General features: G+C 43.6%; 2 long non-coding RNA genes across 3 annotated transcripts in view; one reads left to right on the top strand and one right to left on the bottom strand.

Moving 5' to 3' along the window:
• LOC141982519 (uncharacterized) overlaps window positions 1–12,457 on the top strand; it is a 68,570-nt gene extending 56,113 nt beyond the window's left edge. The window contains exon 3 of one of the 2 annotated variants that reach the window (XR_012638107.1): window positions 12,344–12,457. This is a non-coding gene — a long non-coding RNA (uncharacterized LOC141982519). The remainder of the gene's footprint in view (window positions 1–12,343) is intronic. The other variant, XR_012638106.1, reaches the window with a different exon arrangement.
• The window catches only part of LOC141982520 (uncharacterized), a 94,620-nt gene that overhangs the window by 62,361 nt on the left and 13,062 nt on the right, over window positions 1–19,197 (bottom strand). The window contains exon 2 of the long non-coding RNA XR_012638108.1: window positions 13,433–13,496. This is a non-coding gene — a long non-coding RNA (uncharacterized LOC141982520). The remainder of the gene's footprint in view (window positions 1–13,432; window positions 13,497–19,197) is intronic.

The following is a 19,197-nucleotide window of genomic DNA, read 5'->3' as shown; positions in this document are numbered from 1 at the left end:
CAAACACCTCACACATTATCCTGCAGTATGTGCAGAACCTGCAAAAGCAGGCGAGGAGGCGACAACAGCACGATCACGATAGTGATGAGGACATGGACACAAACTTCTCTCAAAGCACGGTCCTTGGCAATTTGGACATCATGGTGGTAATGGGGCAGGTTCATGCCATGGAACGTCGATTCTGGGCCCAGGAAACAAGCACAGACTGGTGGGACTGCATAGTATTGCAGGTCTGGGATGATTCCCAGTGGTTGCAAAACTTTCGCATGCGTAAGGGCACTTTCATGGAACTTTGTGACTTGCTTTCCCCTGCCCTGAAGCACAAGAATACCAAGATGAGAGCAGCCCTCATAGTTGAGAAGCGAGTGGTGATAGCCCTGTGGAAGCTTGCAATGCCAGACAGCTACCGGTCAGTCGGGAATCAATTTGGAGTGGGTAAATCTACTGTGGGGGCTGCTGTGATCCAAGTAGCCAACACAATCACTGAGCTGCTGCTATCAAGGGTATTGACTCTGGAAAAAGGACAGGTCATAGTGGATGGCTTTGCTGCAATGGGATTCCCTAACTGTGGTGGGGCGATAGACGGAACCCATATCCCTATCTTGGGACCGAACCACCTTGGCAGCCAGTACATAAACCACAAGGGGTACTTTTCAATGGTGCTGCAACCACTGCTGGATCACAAGGGATGTTTCACCGACATCAATGTGGGATGGCTGGGAAAGGTTCATGACGCTCGCATCTTCAGGAACTCTGGTTTGTTTGAACAGCTGCAGGAAGGAACATGCTTCCCAGATCAGAAAATTACCGTTGGGGATGTTGACATGCCTATAGTTATCCTTGGGGACGCAGCCTACCCCTTAATGCCATGGCTCATGAAGCCATACACAAGCACCCTGGTAGTAAGAAGCAGTTCAGCTATAGGCTGAGCAAGTGCAGAATGGTGGTAGAATGTGCATTTGGACGTTTAAAAGCTCGCTGGTGCAGTTTACTGACTAGGTTAGACCTCAGAAAAACCAATATTCCCTTGTTATTGCTGCTTGCTGTGTGCTCCACAATATCTGTGAGAGTAAGGAGGATATGTTTATGGCGGAGTGGGAGGTTGAGGCAAATTGTCTGGCAGCCGATTACATGCAGCTGGACACCAGGGTGATTTAGAAGAGCACAGCTGGGCGCCCTGTGCATCAGAGAAGCTTTGAAAACCAGTTTCATGACTGGCCAGGCTAAGGTATGACAGTTCTGTTCATTTCTCCTTGATGAAAACCCACCCCCTTGGTTGACTCTACTTCCCTGTAAGCCAAACGACCTCCCCGCTTCGATCACCGCTTTCAGAGGCAATAAAGTCATTATTGTTTCAAAATCATGCATTATTTATTCATTCATCAGACAAATAGGGGGAAAACTTGCAAAGTAGCCCAGGAGGGGTGGGTGAGGAGGGAAGCACCAGGTGGGGTGGTGGATGAGGGGAGGAGGGAAGGACAAGGCCACACTACAGTTCAAAACTTAATGAATGCCAGCCTTCTGTTGCTTGGGCAATCCTCTGAGGTGGAGCGGCTGCGTGTCCATAGCCTCCCTCCCGTGTTCTTGGGCATCTGGGTGAGGATGATATGGAACTTGGGGAGGAGGGCAGGAGGTTATACAGGGACTGCAGTGATGGTCTGTGCTCCTGCTGCCTTTCCTGCAGCTCCACCAGACGCCTGAGCATGTCAGTTTGCTCCTCCATTAGACTCTGCATTGCATCCTGCCTCTTTTCATCACACTCCTCCCTCCTCTCATTGCGTTCCTTCCTCCTCCTCATGTTCATTTAACGCTGGTCTCTGCCATTGTTTCCCTCCACGCATTCTGCTGAGCTCTTTCAGTGTGGGAGGACTGCATGAGCTCTGAGAACATTTCGTCACAAGTGTGGGTTTTTTTTTCCACCTTCTAATCTGCGCTCGCCTCTGGGATGGAGATGATAGGAAAAGCGTAGAGACATTTGCAACTGCGGGAGGAAAATAAGGGAGAGTAGTATTTAAAAAGATACATTTTAGAGAACAAAGGGGAAGACTATTTCACAGTGAATCAAGTGATTCACATTACATAGCACATATGCTTTTGGTACAAGGTCGCATTTTGCCTCTTATACTGAGTGCCTGCCAGTTTGGTGTGAGACATCACACATGCTTGGCTGGGCAACAGAATTCGGCTTGCAGGCAGCCATGGTAAGGCAAAGGGCTTTGGATTCTTCAACCTTCATAACATGTGGGAACAGTTTCAAACAGCAGCACCCTCCTTTCCCATACCAAGCAAAGCCCATTGGGTTGGCCATTTAAAAGGAGGGGCTGCAGTTTTAGGGTGAATGTGCACCACAAGCAACCCCCCCCATTCTCTGGGATGATTGCTTCACCTCCCCCCCCACCCCCGGATGGCTAGTATCAGGGAAGATCCCTGTCAGCCAAACGCAAACGGCTCAGCATGAACAGGTCTCCCCCCACTGCGTGGCTAACAGTGGGGATGGTTTCTTTTCAGCCAAAGGCAAACAGCCCAGCAGGAACGGGCACCTCTGAATGTCCCCTTAAACAAATCTCCCGTATTTGAACCAGGTGACCATGAATGATATCACTCTCCTGATGCTAACACAAAGAGAGAGAGAATGAATGTTTCTTGAATGCCACCAAAGCCCGGACCAATTCACTGCAATGCTTTGTTCTGCAATGATTCCAGACTAATTGCTACTGGCTTGGCGTGGTAAAAGTGTCCTCCTACCATGGAGGACGGAATAAGGCTGACCTCCCCAGAAACCTTCTGCAAAGGCTTTTAGAGTACCTCCAGGAGAGCTTCTTGGAGATGTCACTGGAGGATTCCAGCTCCATCCCCAGACACATTAACAGACTTTTCCAGTAGCTTTTCTGGCTGCGAATGCATCCCAAGTCTTCAGGGCAAATTAATCATTAAACACGCTCGCTTTTAAACCCTGTATTATATTTACAAAGGTACACGCACCAGAGGTGCCTTCTCTGGCTTCATGGTCCGGGAGCCCGCCCTGGGAGGGTATTGGCTCCAGGGTGGTGAACCGTTTCTGGCTGCCGGGGAGAAGGGATTCTCTGCTTGCCTGCTGTGCGCTATCCTCCTCCTCATCATCATCCACAAAATCCTCATCCCTGTTGAGTGAGACTCCCCCCTTGCAGGTGTCCACTAACAGTGGGGTAGTAGTAGGGGTGCTCCTTAGAATTGCAGGCAGCTCATCATAGAAGCGACATGTATGGGGCTCTGACCCAGAGCCACCGTTTGCATCCTTTGTTTTTTGGTAGGCTTGCCTCAGCTCCTTAACTTTCACGCGGCACTGCTGTGTGTCCCTGTTGTAGCCTTTGTCCATCATGCCTTTGGAGATTTTGGCAACTATATTGGCATTTCGTCTTTTGGAACAGAGTTCTGCCTGCACGGATTCTTCTCCCCATACAGCGATCAGATCCAGTGTCTCCCGTTCAGTCCATGCTGGAGCTCTTTTGCAATTCTGGGACTCCATGGTCACCTGTGATGATCAGCTCGCCACACTGGCCAAACAGGAAATGAAATTCAAAAGTTCCCGGGGCTTTTCCTGTCTACCTGGCCAGTGCATCTGAGTTGAGAGTGCTGTCCAGAGCGGTCGCAATGGAGCACTCTGGGATAGCTCCCGGAGGCCAACACAGTTGAATTGCATCCACACTACCCCAAATTCGACCCAGCGAGGTCTATTTTAATGCTACTCCCCTCACCGGGGAGGAGTACAGAAATTGATTTTAAGAGCCCTTTAAGTTGACAAAACAGGCTTGGTCATGTGGACAGGTGCACAGTTAAATCGACCTCACGCTGCTAAATTTGACCTAAACTCGTAGTGTAGACCGGGCTCAGACACATGTGACTGCCATGAAACACAAATCATGGAACATCAGTTGGTCTGCCAGCTCCTGGAGGAACTATGCACCAGGGAAGAGCTCACCAGGGCTACAAGCGAGGCCATATCATGTACCAAACACTGGGAATACCTATGACTGTGGTGGAAAGACTTGAGGAGAAGCAGCAGCATCCATGTGTCGAAAGGGACAGAGTAATATGCTTTTGCACTAGCTGAAAAAAATACTACAACTCTGAATCTGATAAAAATGCCAGTACATAAATATCGATTTGGGCTCACTGATGTTGAATCTGAGAAGATTTTTCTCTTTTGATGATTCACAAATCTACTTAATTTTCCTAAGCAAGCTGGAAAAGAGAAGTGAATGACAAAGGAAAAAGCCAACAGCATACACTCACAGTTAAATCCCAGATGCTACTCAATTTCCTTTTTGCCCTGATCTTTGTTCATATAGCTCAGTGCTTCATAACAAGCTAAGCTGTGTATTTTACTGACTTCTGAAACATAAGTGAAAAAACCAAAGTTACTGTAGTAGTTGAGTGGACTTGAGCTCCGAACTGGAATAAATGTATATAGATAATTGGCAATACATATCTGAGTTTGACAGGATTATCCGGGGCAGTGGGAGGAGCACACAAATTTCCTCCCACTTCATGCATGTAGATCTTCTGCTCAGATGGAATGGAACTAGTATTGTGTAGTATTCTCCTATTTTTATGGGTAAGTTTTTGGGGGAGCTCTTCAAAGGGCGAAAGGGCAGCTAGTTCAGTGGGAGCTGGGGACTCAACTCACATTTGTATCTTTTGAAAATCTCCCTGTTGATCACTTGTGCAGTAACAAAAAACAACTCCGATTTTATTCTCGGAAATGAATTATATTATTTGTGTTAATGTGTACTTTTAGCCTCATGCAACTGTTATCTTGTGGATTTATTTCTATTTAAATATCCTTGTGCTTAATTACTCAATTTAATTCAAAATTAGGGCCAGATTCTGCCTGGCCCTTTTATGGATGCATCTTAAATTATCTTTGTGCTCTCCTCCTTGGGGAGGAGAGCACCATGATAAATTATCCCATCCCTCCCACGTGCATGGCCCATGAAATGGAAAACTACCATCTCTGGAGTCAAGGGAAATGCAGGCAGGGCTATCTCTTTAGTCTTGGGGAGCACACGGTGTGCTAAGGGATTGCGGACGAGGAAGTGTCACGGCTCTGCTCCCTCATGCACATGGTATCGGTTCCCCAGGTTGGTGTGGAGATGGAGCAATCTGCGCTTCTTAATGGAGTGTAGCAGAATGTTTCCCCATATTTGTCCTGGGGCTGGGCAGCTCAACACTATCCCTTGCTCAGTTCTAGAAGTAACCAGCAGTATCTAGTACGTAGATACTGCACAGCTGCTATAAACTATCAGTATATCTAAACATACATTCAAAAACATTTTAAATGGGGTCTTTTAGAAGATATATTTATTGTAACCTTAGTCTTTTTCCTCATCTCTCAGCCTAGGAGTTGTTTGATAAATATTATGCTGATTTACTGACCCCGAACACTGAATAAGAGTAAGTTCCATTGCAAGGTCTTCTCTAATGTACTTTACTTTGCTGTGTTCCCTCATTTTATACAATACTCCATGTTGTTCCTTATGGTCTTTTAAGGATCTCTTCCTTGTGATCAGGAGCTGGAGTGTCTTTTATTCAGCAAAGGGGGTGTTCCAGTTGCAGGTGTAGAAGGAAACTGGTGCCAGCCCTAACACCATTACTAATAGTCTAGGCAGTTACCCATCCATGCAACTGGTCTCGCCCCCTAATATGGAGGGATCCACAGTATGGATTTTACAGAGGTTTCCCCTAATATTAAGGGGGGGGGGGATCACTTACTTGTATCCTTTCAAATGGGGGGATAGTCAAAGTTCAACCCTATATCACTTGCTAGCCTATAACGAATAGGGCTGGAAACTTCTTTTGTTAAAAACATGAAACTAGCCTTGATACTTTAGTGTCCCCCAAAATGGGGTAAGAGTATGCCATCCTCAAAGCCTGACTCTGATGAAAGCAAAGCAACCCTCTATCTCCGGCACCACAGTGCTACTTGTGTGCCCTTGTCAGGTTGGGACACACAAGTAAAACAAACTCCATATCCCCACCTGTCTTGCTTCCCATGCCCTACATAATGGACAAGGAAAACCTCAGAAGTGAGAGGTGGCCATTTTACTGCACCTGCTCTGCAGACGCTGCAGGTTGTTCTGATTCATTGCTGAAATCCAAGCAAAGAGCTACCTGGTGGCTGCTGCTTTTGATGCTCTGCTCAGTGATGTGGTGCCATGAAAGAGAGCCTCCTGATGAATAACATAGGCCCCAGTCCGGCAAAGCACTTAAGTACATGCATAACTTCAAGCATACAAGTAGTCCCCTTACGAGTAAGAACATGCCTAGGACCCTGACCTAGCAAAGCACTTAATTAGGGATAAGCATTCATCTGGAAAAAGGAAGAACTGGACTGAAACTGTTCCCAAAACTAAGTCCAAATCTAAACATTTTTAAGGTTCCAGGAAGTTTTCCCGACCAGCACCACAGTCTCCCCATTTCCCTCTATTTATGCTACTGTCTAATAGGTCTTATGAACTCCATTTCTATTTTCCTGTCTGTGAGCAAATGTTTGGGCTCATTGCTTTTGTACAGCTGAGAGCAGGCCCAGCAACTCTAGCAGTTTCTTACTTTGTGAACGTTGGTACAGACTCATAAGGATCTGATTCTCCTGTCACTAACACAAACCTATGTGATGCTGCACCCCATGCTCTTCATAAAAATGTTATGATATAAATATGACATAACTAAAATATGTTTTATGCAAGATGGGTCAGGTAAGGTATTAAAAGGTTCTGATTTGCTAAATGTAATTATCCAATTTGTATGCATGTATCATTTCTACATCTAAAATTAAAAATATTAACCATGCAACAATTACAACTCTGTGTGTGTGTGTGTGTGTGTGTGTGTGTGTGTGTGTGTGTAAAAAAAAACAAAAAACCACACACCAAACAGTAGGCAAGCATCCTAAATAGGCCATTAAAAAACAACCAAACAGTAAAACTCTAAAAATATTAATCTCCCAAATCAGAAATACTCTATGGCTGTCAGTGTAGTTATGTAAGTGTAAAATCCGTATTGGTGAGATCGGAATCATGCCCTTAATCTTTCATTCTGTGATTCCTGAAGTCAGAGTGTGCAAAATTTGAAATGTTAATAATCATTTCCTCGGAAGGGTTTGTTGCCCCCATTAGGGGACAAAGCCATGAAGATCTAGCTTCCTATTACACATTTAAGCAGGGGCTGGCGGGTGGGGACAAACAGGAAAATGCAATGCTATCTATGACAAGGTCATGTTAATATTATTTTTGGCATTTTCACTTATTTGAATTTCCAGATTTTGTGATTTTTTTTTTTTTAGTCTCACTATTGTATGAACAGGTTTTTCTATTTTATTTCCTGCTGCTCTTTTTCTCCTCCAAAAGAATCAACCTTATTCTGTTAACCACTGAAATATTATAAATTAAACATAGCAGGATTAGATCAGCACTTGAATGAGGAGCTTCTACAACTGACACAGATGCTCAGGCAGTGAATCAAAAGGTGGCATTCTTCTCCCTGAGAAAATCCTTATTCCCAGCTGAGCGCGCTTTCACATACTACACCTATAAGAATACTAATTGGCACAAATTCTCATATGCATGATTATAATAAGCAGTCAACTTTCTAATGTTTTTTCTATAAGTATTGCTTGTATTTCTAACACAGAGGCCATGATGTTTATTCCATTGAAGTTGTTTTTTTCACCTCTCTGACTGACATGAAATGTGTGTCCCTGCAGTATATTTTGGAATTGTTTACACTCGAATCTGTGCCTGCAACTTGCAAAGAGATATCAAAGGAAAACTGTATCTGATATATAATCTGAGCTGGAGAGGAAGGATACGGCACTTTTGAAAAAGTTTATTTTAGATCTTTAAGTCAGGAAGCTGAAAAAAATTGATCAGTCTCAATTATCTCAAGTACATGAAACAGCAACAAGTTCAACTGGCAGGTTTATTTTTAGCCTTCCACCAAAGGTGCAAAGAACCTGTAAAAGGTGACAGTCAGAGAGAGCTTTTAACATCCAATGCCAAACTAAAATAATTTTAAGGTTGAGGTAGAAGATAATATTATTATAAAGAAAAAATCTCTCGGGGCAGACAGGCCTTTTCTCATGCTGGATATGTTCTCAGAAGTGAATGAGTTTGTGAAGTTTAACAAAATATTAGTTCAGCCATGTCTGGAGTTATTTCAGAGTGAAAGGTGTTTGAGGTTCTTCTTCCCCCTAGTTGGGGAAATAAAAAGTCATGAAAGCAGAATTTTCTAGGACCACCTACTGATGGAAATGCAGAACTGAAAATTATCCTTGCTATATACAGTTCCAAAATATGCTATATTAGAATAATAATTGTTCTTTGTTTTAATGATTACGAGGTAAGATTATATATAACTACTGCATTTCAGCTCTCAGGATCATATGGAGGAGCAGTCATAGCATCTCTCCAACATTTAGGAACACACGGGATCAGAACTGTGGTCCATCTAGTCCAAATCCTTTCTCTAACAGTACGCAGAGGAAGAGGCAGGAAAGTTTTCCATTACACAGTTAGAGAAAAGCCTCTGCCAGGCAGTGGTGCTGGAACATTTTTAGTAGCAGGGGTGCTGAAAGCCAGCCCCCTTATCGCTCTCCATGCCCCCTCCCACCCCTCGCCACTGAGGCTGGGAGCAGGGCTGTGTCTCTGGGAGGGCGGGGATGTGGACGGGTGTAAGGGGGCTGAGGCCACAGCTGGGGGAAGGCAGAGGCCCCAGGAGTGGACGCCTGGGAGTTGGGGGCTGGGTACGGGGCCCCGGGAGTGGAGGCCTGGGAGCGTGGGGTGGGGCCAGGCAAGGGGCCAGTGGCTAAGAGCCGAGACCCAGGTGAGGGGTTGGGGAGTGGAGTGTGAGCAGAGGGCCGGGAGCAGGGCATAGGTGTGGGAACCACCCCCAGGTTTTATGCACGGGAGCAGGGCAGGGAGGCTGGCCCCCGGGACCCAAGTTGGGAAGTGGAGCCCCCCGTACGGGGCCAGCAGCCCTGCATAAAGCCGGGGGGTGCTGCAGCACCCCCACACTCCTATTTCCCGAGCCTATGCTGCCAGGGAAAGTTCAGTTGAGCTGCTGCTGTACTGTGCTACTCAGTTAACTAAAAAAACACCATGCAGTAAAGAAGAAATTTGATTTCATTCTCTTCTGGTAAAAGTCTGAAAAGATTGTGCCCTACTGCAATTTACAATAAACACAGGCCATCCTCGGGCCTACTCCTGTAACTTTTACCCACCTCCACTGGTTTTACCCAGGTGAGCAGTCTTGCTAATATCAATGGGGCCCACTCTTGCAAGGTGCTGAGCACTGCTTGAGCATGCTGAATGCCCCCTGTCATGCTGTCTGGAGTAGTTCACGACCTCCAGTGCCAACCTCGGAGCAGACAGCTCACACGGGGGATATTTCTAGAAGTAGATTCCACCAACCCAGTCATAAATGTGAACGCCTGGATCACTGTAACAGTGTTAGCGTGGAATCACACACCGTTCCCTTGGGCACTCCAGTCTACGTTGCCACACAGGCAAGCTGGACTTAGTGATAGTGGGTTGCTATTCACCAAAGATTCAGGTTTCTTCCAGTCCCAAGCAGGACCGGCTCTAGGCACTAGCAAAGCAAGCACGTGCTTGGGGTGGCACAATTCCAGGGGCAGCATTCCAGCCATCCTTTTTTTTTTTTTTTTGGCTTGGGCAGTCGCGCTTTTGGAGCTTGGGACAGCAAAACCCTTAGAGTTGGCCCCGGTCCCAAGAGACCAGTCAGTTACCCCAGGTCAGTTTGTACCTCAGATCTCACATGAAAGACAATGCTTGTAGCCAACCCTATAGTTAACTGAAGATTTATTAACTAGGAAAAAGAAGTTAGAGAGTTATTTATACGTTAAAGTAGGCAAACATGATTTTGAAAGATGACGTAGCTGAGGTAATCGCTCAGCCCTGAATGTCTTTTAGGGCTAACCCAGGTTGACCCTGGGGGATCTCTGCTTCTGTGAGAATTCAAACAGCAAAGAGAGAATTTTCTTGTGTCCCTGTTTTATCCCCTTCTTCTAGCATTCAAGCTGATGGGACAGGCTTTCTGGTCTATTAACCAACTTTGTATCTAACTGTATTAATTAGGCTTTGTATCACAATGTTCCACAATTGCCCACTTAGTTTTAATAGTCCTTCTTGATGGGCCGTGGACCATTCCTCCTGACCGGGTTCACAGATTCAGAGCAAGCATTTTTACAGTCATAAAGCAAAACTTTTATATATCATGGAATACAGACATTACACGTGAAATAAATACATGCAGCAACATCCAAGCATTCCACAGAGTCTAAACACAAGACACATTCTTATAAGTCTAATGCCTATCTTGAACACTATTAAGATGTATGTGAGCAGATCTGGCTTCCAGGTATGACTTTGTCAGTGCTCAGCTGATGCCTACAGCCTTGAGAAGAACTGACATCTGGTCTGCCAGCATCACACCCTCTACTCCAAGTGACATAACTGGGTGTTGGGGATGTTCAGCACCTTATCGGATTAGGTTTTACCTAAGAGGAAGCACCTTAGAGGAAGGATGGGGCAGTGGTTAGAGTACTAGGCTGGACTGTGGCACCCTCAGGTTCAATTCCTGTTCTACCACAAACATCTTGTGTAATCCAGAACAAGTTGCATTCTCTCTCTGTGCCTGAGTTTCCCAGCTGTAAAATTAGGATAATAGCCGTGTCCTACCTCACAGGCATGTGTGAGAATAAATACATTAATGATTGTGAGGCACTCAGATAGTCTTGTGATGGGACCCTTGTAAGTACTGTAGATAGGCTCAGTTGGACTACTTTTGTGAGCTATCTGAACTGCATTTGGAATCCAACCTGTGTCCCTTTGATTCAATGAAAGCAGAACTGAGACCTTGGGTCCTAGCAACTTAAGTGAAGACCTGAATCTGCAAGGTGAGCAGCACTTCCCCAGCAGCGGTTCTCCAGCAAAAGGCAATGCAGCCTTGAGGCTGTAGTAGTACTTGTGAAGAAGCTCTGCAGATGTGAGAATAGGATTTCTTGCCCTTGGATGCTCTGCACTAAGTTCAGCTACTTGGGTGTGATTTGGGATGGGAGGTGGATTCAGACCAAAGAATATGTATTCAGACTTCGTAACATTTCAAATAAGCAGTGAATAGGCATGTGTAAAAAGGACAACCTGGTTTCTAGAGGGGATATTTCTCCAACTAAATGGTAGTGTTAGGTGTACCGCAGCACTCGGGGAAACAAATGAATAGGACCCAAGTCCTCTCCCATGTGCCAAACCAGCATAAAAGGGCTTATGTAGGGTTATTCTACAGATACCCTCTTTCATAGCTATAACATCGTCACCATATAAAAGATCAGGGGTTCCTGGTGGATCTGCATAGTCATGCTCCATCAGCCACCCCCCCCCCCCCAAATCCCCTCATTCTGCTTCAGTCCTGCCATCAAAGCACTCATTTGTGCTGCTGAAGATGGCATCCAGTGAAGCACAGCTACGTGCCAGCCAAGCTGCCTCCCTCCCCCCCCCTTGCCTGGGCTCTGCACATCCAACACCTGCTTTGTCATTCAGGTGTACCTGTGTACCTGGCCTTAAATGCCGATGGGGAGAAGAGGAAGTGCTATTTGGCCCAATGGCCAGAAGTCCTGCAGGATGTCTCCCTAGTAATGAGACTTGACCCTTATGTAATGAAGATCAATTTCTGCATTTATCCTGAGCTTGGTGGGTGAAGTAAACACATTTCCATTTTCCATCATAGCAAATGACATGCTAACATTTTATCAAGAGCTCCTTCATAACATGTTAGAACAATGAAAATCCTCTGAGCAATTCAGATTTCTATTAGCTGAGCAGGTCTGAGGACACAAATGCTCTATGAATCTATGTCCAATTTAATAAAGCATTAACGAACATAGCCCTTTCTGAAACTGAAAACACCTGCTAGTTGGACCCTCAGTCTTAACCAATGCCAATACCACTGAGTACAGGCACCTACCTATCTCTTTTCTGTAAAGATATATTTAAATATTCATACTCTAGCAAAATGTTAGTTCAGAGTGTGTGCGTGTAGGTGTATAGGAATCCAAAACTGTCATTTAGACTTTTTGAGTGTTGTCCTATTTTCTTATGTTCTCAAAATTCAAAGTATGTGTTGTTTTTGTTGCGTAATCGTAAAATAATTTTGCCAAGATGAAATTTCAGGTTCTGCAAGTGCAAAAAGCCCTTGGAGAATTGATCTGTTTTGCTTTGCCTCAAAGGAATTTTATGACGCACACAAAAAAGTTGACATACTTTCATCAATTTCTGTCTTTTTTTTTTTCCAGAAACAGCTGTTCCAAGAAACATCAGTGGAATCCACATGAAATGTTTTGCTTTTTGGACTCAGCCAACACAAGAGGGAGTTAGCCCTGCCAATCTACAGAAGTCTTGTTGAGGATACTATGTACTTTATAGAAATAGTATCTTTGCCATTAACTTTTAGAAAAATTAAAGTGGTATACTGTGAGATGCAAGGGAATTTGAACCTTTTGTTCCAAGAACTCCACAGGGAGGAAATGTTTTTTCTCCAAAGCAAAACTAATGCATCTTCTTGAGCATTTGCTCTTTTAATGTATTTTTCAGTAAACATGAGAGGAAAAACTACCCTAAGCTCCAGTGAAGGTCCCAGTTGTTGAGCCCTGGAGGCGTTGAATACTCTTGACCCCCAGTGGTGTCAATAGAAGCTTGAATGTACTCAGTGTGAAAGGCCTCAAAACATCTAGCTTTCTAATCCCAACTGTAAGCCAAGAGCAGATCCCTTCCTTCCACTAGAAAAAATAAAATATTACCTCCTAATACCCTCCGCCAACCCCCAAGAAACACAAAACAAAACACCAAGAAAAGTGTAAATCTTTGGGTTGAAATTATTCTTCATGTGAGCTAGATGGGATGGGATGGAATCAGTGGAATTAGCACAGAGTGATGTAGCATACTTCTACCTTCCCTCTGGTGGGAGGGAGCAGTTTTGGATCTGTCAGTGGTTTGTAGAAGCCTGACTCACTGAGGCTGCTGAAATTATGTGTGCTGTCAGTGTATCTTCCAACAGCGGTGGCCATTCCCCTTCCTGTTCGAGTGCCATGCATTTTGTGGATTGTGCTGCCCCCCTTTGGGCTCCAGGAGTAAGGAATGTTGTGGCCCCACTCTTTCCCTGGTGGGCTTTATACCAATCACTCTGAATCTTGTCTGATGACTAGACATCCTACTGGCACATTGCGCACAGCTATTGGGCCAGTTCTCTCCATTGACTTGAATGGCATTATGGCAGCAGAGAATGTGACCCATGGAATGCTGAAACAGTAGTATCATGGCTAATGGTGGCAACTGCGGTTCAATACTGGCAACATGCAATATTCAAAAGTAAGATTAAATCAAACCTGTAGCCTGCTGTCTTGCTATTTGTGCTGCAGGGCACCCTCCTCTGTAGAGAGATCCTTCCTCCTGAAGGCACAGTAATTCAACACATTGCTCTCTAATTTAAATAATGTCAAAAAGATTAAGTGCTACCAAAACCTATGGAGATAATTAATACATAGTTGTTAGTGTGTCTGACTGTACTTACTTCTCTGTCATTTTTAACCAGTTTTAACAGTGCACAATTTGACTTTCATTTAAGCTTTTCTGTGTTTGAATATTAATAGTTCTGCTTTGTTGATGGAGGAATAAGTAAACAAATGTAGGACTATAAGAAATACTAAGATGGGTTAACCAGTACAATTACAATAAGAATCCCTTTGCCTGTTCCTCAAATCAGTGTTTTCAGGTTAAGGATAGTTGGGTTAAGGATCATCACATGCTCCCTACACATCAGGAAAGGAGTACTAGTGGCACCTTAGAGACTAACCAATTTATTTGAGCATAAGCTTTAAGTGAGCTGTAGCTCATGAAAGCTTATGCTCAAATAAATTGGTTAGTCTCTAAGGTGCCACTAGTACTCCTTTTCTTTTTGCGAATACAGACTAACACGGCTGCTACTCTGAAACCTACACATCAGAGGTTCTTACAGAAATGAAGAGATGTTTCTCACACCTTTGTCTAGGTCTAGGAGCTCAAAATTCTGCAGTCCATTCTGGAAAACCAGTTCCAGGTCACCTTTTATTAACAAAGGAGATAAGGGTTTTATGGAAGAGTTACTGGGTCTAGCTAGGCAAGAATGAGGGAATGGGCTTCAATGGGACTATTACAGTTCACACTGATGTTTCCAGTAGTAGCCACAAAGGTGCTGAATGAGCCAGGATTCCTGGAAGCTTGAGGCACATTGTGAAGAAGGCTACCTCCATATGTTCTGGTTTCCATGGGGTTTGCATAGTCCCCAAGGTGTGCCATCCTTTCCTTCTGTTTGATCCTTGGGACCTCCAATCCTTCACTTTAGCTGGAAGCAAACTCTATAGTTTGATTTTGCTGAATATCAGAAGTCCCCATCCCCGTTCCCCCTCCTCCCCATAGGAAGGGAGGATTTAGATCTCTGAAAATTCCTTGGGTTCAGGAAGACAGAAGGCATAAAATTACAGAGCATGTTTGTAATCACCCCAAAAGCATCAGGGGTTCACAAAGTCAGCCAAAACTGAATCACCATTACAGTGAATGGGGAAAATACCCAAGGCATTTGACTGTATTTTAAATTTACATGTCATACAGTTTGAGGGTCCATCTAATCTGTCTTCCTGCCTCTTTGCAGTAGCCAATACCTTATACAAATAAATCTTTCCGTTCCTAGTTTGAATTTTGCACCTGGGCTACCTTTTTATTATATTTGTAATAATAATAATAGTAAAACAGATTTTGGGACTAACAAATTTTATTTTAAAAATATGTTAACCCTTAAATGACTTCACCGAGAGAACTTCCTGCATTCAAGCCTAGTGATTTTGTTCCACTTGTTGTGAAAATATATCTGCAGTTTCTGAACATTTTTAAACAGGCCCTCATTGTTTCATACTGGAGGTACCATATGTGCCTGTCTGTAGGTTTTTTCGTTTGCTTAGAAGTAACCTGTTAATGAAACAGCTTCCAGCCTTGATCATCCTCCAAGGTACTACACTATTGCTGCTGTATCTGGCCAATGAAAACTACCTCTGAACTCTGTGTGAGGCAAGAACCACTATGACCATTTTGAGACCTCACTTTGTCTTTCTACTAAATGTCCTGGACGCAGAAATAGCCTTTAGGTAGGTGATTTACACTGAATGTGGATGTTAAAATGAAGACGCTCTATTTTTTTGATAACAAAGTTTTGGTAGCTTCTGCACCGGTTTTTCCCACCTTGTTGCATCTCTTTAATTGTCTTTTGCTTAATAGATTTCACTTTCTCTGCAACTGTTGCTTATCTCTTTCCCTTCTTTCTGAAATATCTTTTTTCCTAATGCCCCAACTTCTGGCTCTCATTTATATTTGTGTAATTCTGACTTAAATGGATTTTCCTCTTTGTTTCAGTGAAGCAGATTTAGCCCTGTTTTCCTTGTAGATGTGTTTCTTGATTTGGTTGAATCAGGATTTCAGAGATCATCTTTCCGTGTGTGTGCAAATGCTGAACTCAAATCTTACAAACAAGAGACTTTGATCTGGGAAAAGTGTTAGCAGATGTCACTCCTGCCACCCTGGTTTTACAGCTCATCAGAAAAGGCAGGCCAACAGCAATAGAAATATACATGTTTAATGGTAATTACAAAATGGGCAGTCTGGAAAATCTTAGAATAAGTCAATAAAATGGTAGAATTTTTCATTGCATTGCTTCACTGATTTTTCTAGTGGCATTATTTTTTAGTTAGAAAGTATGACAAGTTTAACTAGACCCTTCATGCCAGTTATGATGGACAGGCTGCCAGTTCTGTTGTAGTGTTCCATTACCAGGCTTTCTTTTGTCCACATTTTTCCTTTGGGGAAACATTTTTTTTCCTAACTTTTTTCTTTAAGGTTAACTCATATTGTCTTAAAAATACGATTGGCATAAAGAGAGCAAGGATGACTTCATAGCCCAGTGGTTAGGGCACTCACCTAGTGGCAGGGGCGGGAAGGGGAGACAACCTGCTCCAGTGAATATTTAATTATTTATACAAAGAGGACCAGCTTCAATGGGAGAGATCCAACCCAGAATACCCTATAGCTTGGTGGTAAGGGTACTCACATGGGTGGGGTGAGGCCTAAGCACAAATCCCTGCTCTAGAGTGGGGATTCAAATCTGGGTCTCCCACATCACAGATGAGTTCTCTAACCACTAGGTTAGTGGGTCCAAGTGAGAGTGGTACCACCACCATCCTCCTTTGGCTGTGTTTTGTGAATCTAGCCCTTCATTTCCTTTGCTTTCATTAAAAATACCCAAACCACAATATTTTATTTCAGGTCGAATTAAGTCTCAAGCATTCTGAAAAAAAAATTTCCTGACTACTTTGATAAGCCAAAATTTCTGAAATATTTCAGTTTGATCAGAAGGGTGGTTTGTTTGTTTTTGTGTTTGTATTAGTTCAGAAAAACAATCGGTGAAGCAAAAATATAGCTATTTGCCCAGCTCACGTAGGGATGTCCCTGCCACACCTCTGCTCTGGGAATCATGACGAGGAAAACTGAGTGGCAGAGCAGTCCCTACATTGTTTCTACAAATTGCCCTTTGACCAGCAGATTCCTCAGATGTAGAAAGAAGAAATTTTGAAGCTCTGTGAAGGTGAAGCCCAACCAATTAAGCTGGCTTTGTGGTTACTTTGCATGTGTGTGAATTCTACTAAGAAAGGTACAGTGGTCTATGAACTCTCACTGAGTGTAACAATCAGGTTGCCTATTGCCATAGGACCAAATTCTGCTGTCAGATGCCCAAATTAATCTCTCATTAAAGTCAGTGGGAGTTGAGTATGCAGATATGAAAATGTTATGGCCCAGATTCATAAAGGTACTTAGGCACCAAACTCCCACTGAAATAAATGGGAGTTTGGTGCCTAAGTACCTTTGTAAATTTGGGCCTCTATATTGTTATTGTTTAGGAACAAAAGAACAATATATTGTATCAGATTCTGCCACTGGCTATGTGTCTACTGATTGGCGTCAAGTGGAATTACATTCATGTAAATAAGGGCTGAATTTACCCATACTGTGTTAAATTAAATCCCTTGACATTTTATGCCAACCCCAATGTTTCTCCCTGTATTCACGCCTCGCTTTGATTGTGACACTTTTCCCTGAAGGGAAAAACAAAATAAACCTATAATGCTCAGTCATGTACTAAATTCAGAATCCCCTTTTGTAAGTTTATGAGCCATGTAGGAAGAGGAAGTAAATTGTCTGTAATTGTAACTTATTAAACTTCACCATTTAAACAGAAGACACTTTACAAACATGACTGTTTTCTATATCCCTAAAATGTTTTTTTTTCTTTGCTATAGAAAGATGAATTTATTACATTTATATGGCTGAATTTCGTTTGGTTGGTTGTGGGTTTGATTTTTGGTTTTTTTTTTTAAACTTGATTTTTGACCACATGAAATGGTTTGATTCAAATTAGTCCACTTGGAAAACCTTCTAAGATATTCAGATTTTATTTCATAAAGTTTTGAACACAAACTACTACAGTCCCAAAAACAGAAATATAAAAGGGAAGTAAAGTTTCAGTCTTATATTTAAGTTTTTGTATATGCTGTAATTAAACCCATTTGCTTGGATACTAATAAAGTGTAGGCTTCATTTTAACAAGCTCCTTTCCATATTGGCATTAGGGGATCAGAAAGCCACTTGGGCTTATCCTGCTTAGATATTTCATAGAATAGTAATGCCTTTACTTGTACAAATAGGTCCACTGACTTCAATGGGACTGTTCAGAGGAGTAAAAATTGTTCATGTGACAGCATTTGCTGTTTCAAGCCTTATATGTTTTTGGCCTAAGGCAGATCATAGGTAATACGTAGGGGAAGCATGTTGGGTCAAGTGTTCCCCTCCCAGATTTCTTCTTGGCTTGCTAGGTGGGGAGGGAGAGGGGCTCTGTCCTTCTCACACCATGCCTGCCCACCAGCATGCTCAGCCCCTCCCCTAGCAGCCAGGCCCGGGTGGGGAGCGGAGAGTATGGGACCAGCTACTTCTCATGCTGGCCACTCCAGGTCACTGCTTTGTGCAGAGTGGTAGCTGCCTGTGAGAGCCCAGATGAGGGGCAGAGCGAGCCAGAATCCCCACTGCTCCCCAGCACATTTCCAATTTGCTTGACCCTTGTCCCCAGCAGCCAGGCCCAGTGGGCTTTCTCTCAGGCAGCTGCTACACTGCACAGAGCAGCGACCCGGAGCAGCCAGCTTCATCTGGCATGTGAAGTGGCTCCCTCCCGCTGAGGCCCGCCTGTCAAGAACAGGGTTCAAACGTGCTGGGGGTGGAAGCGCAGTGGGAGAAGGACAGAGCCACCCACCCCACAGGTAATTCTGGTGGGAAAGGGAGTGCATGGCCGCTCCAGGCTGGTTACAGGGCAGGGGGCTCACTGAGGAGAGGAGACACATGGGGTGATCATGTGTCCTCCCCTTTAGATCATGCCCCCCACATTATCGGGAGGCACTAGTTGTCTATGAGGCAGGTAGTTCATTTTGTTTTTCTAGTTGTTTGCTAACATTGTTTGTTTGAATTTTAAAGAGAACAGTATAATGTGAAAGATAAAACTATTGATTCTTCTAATCTGCTGGTACTAAACTTGTTGACATTTTGAAAGAGCACAGAGCTTCATGCATATTTGATTGCTGCAGTTGAGCAGTGGGATACCACTCGGGATGTGTGAGATTTTATTTCACTTCCATGTTGGCAAATGATCCCTTTGTGCTCAACCTGTGGCTTAGAAAGAGGCCCACTCCCTGAGTCTATAAACAGGAAATAACTTTGTGTAAGGGGATATGCAAAACACCATTTGCTTTTTATTGATGTTTCTCTTTCTTTGGTGTCTTTCATGAAAGTTCGTTCCTTTTGTTTCTTCGATTGATGGTTAAAATTAGTCTTACTGTTGTGATTAGCAATGTAACTCCATTAGAAGCCCATGATACTAACCTTCATTTTAATGAAACATTTATTTCTAAAGAAATAGGCAGCAAGCTGTTAAAAGTAGAGGCTGGAATTCGTATTTTAGAATGATCGGAGGAAGGGGTCAAAAACAATGTGCTGAATTGCCAATATTCAGCCATATTCACTACAC

The sequence above is a fragment of the Natator depressus genome, chromosome 2 (assembly GCF_965152275.1).
Source record: "Natator depressus isolate rNatDep1 chromosome 2, rNatDep2.hap1, whole genome shotgun sequence".
Classification (NCBI taxonomy): Eukaryota; Metazoa; Chordata; order Testudines; family Cheloniidae; genus Natator; species Natator depressus.
Note: the sequence above shows the minus strand (reverse complement) of the source record. Positions and strands in the feature narration are given on the sequence as shown.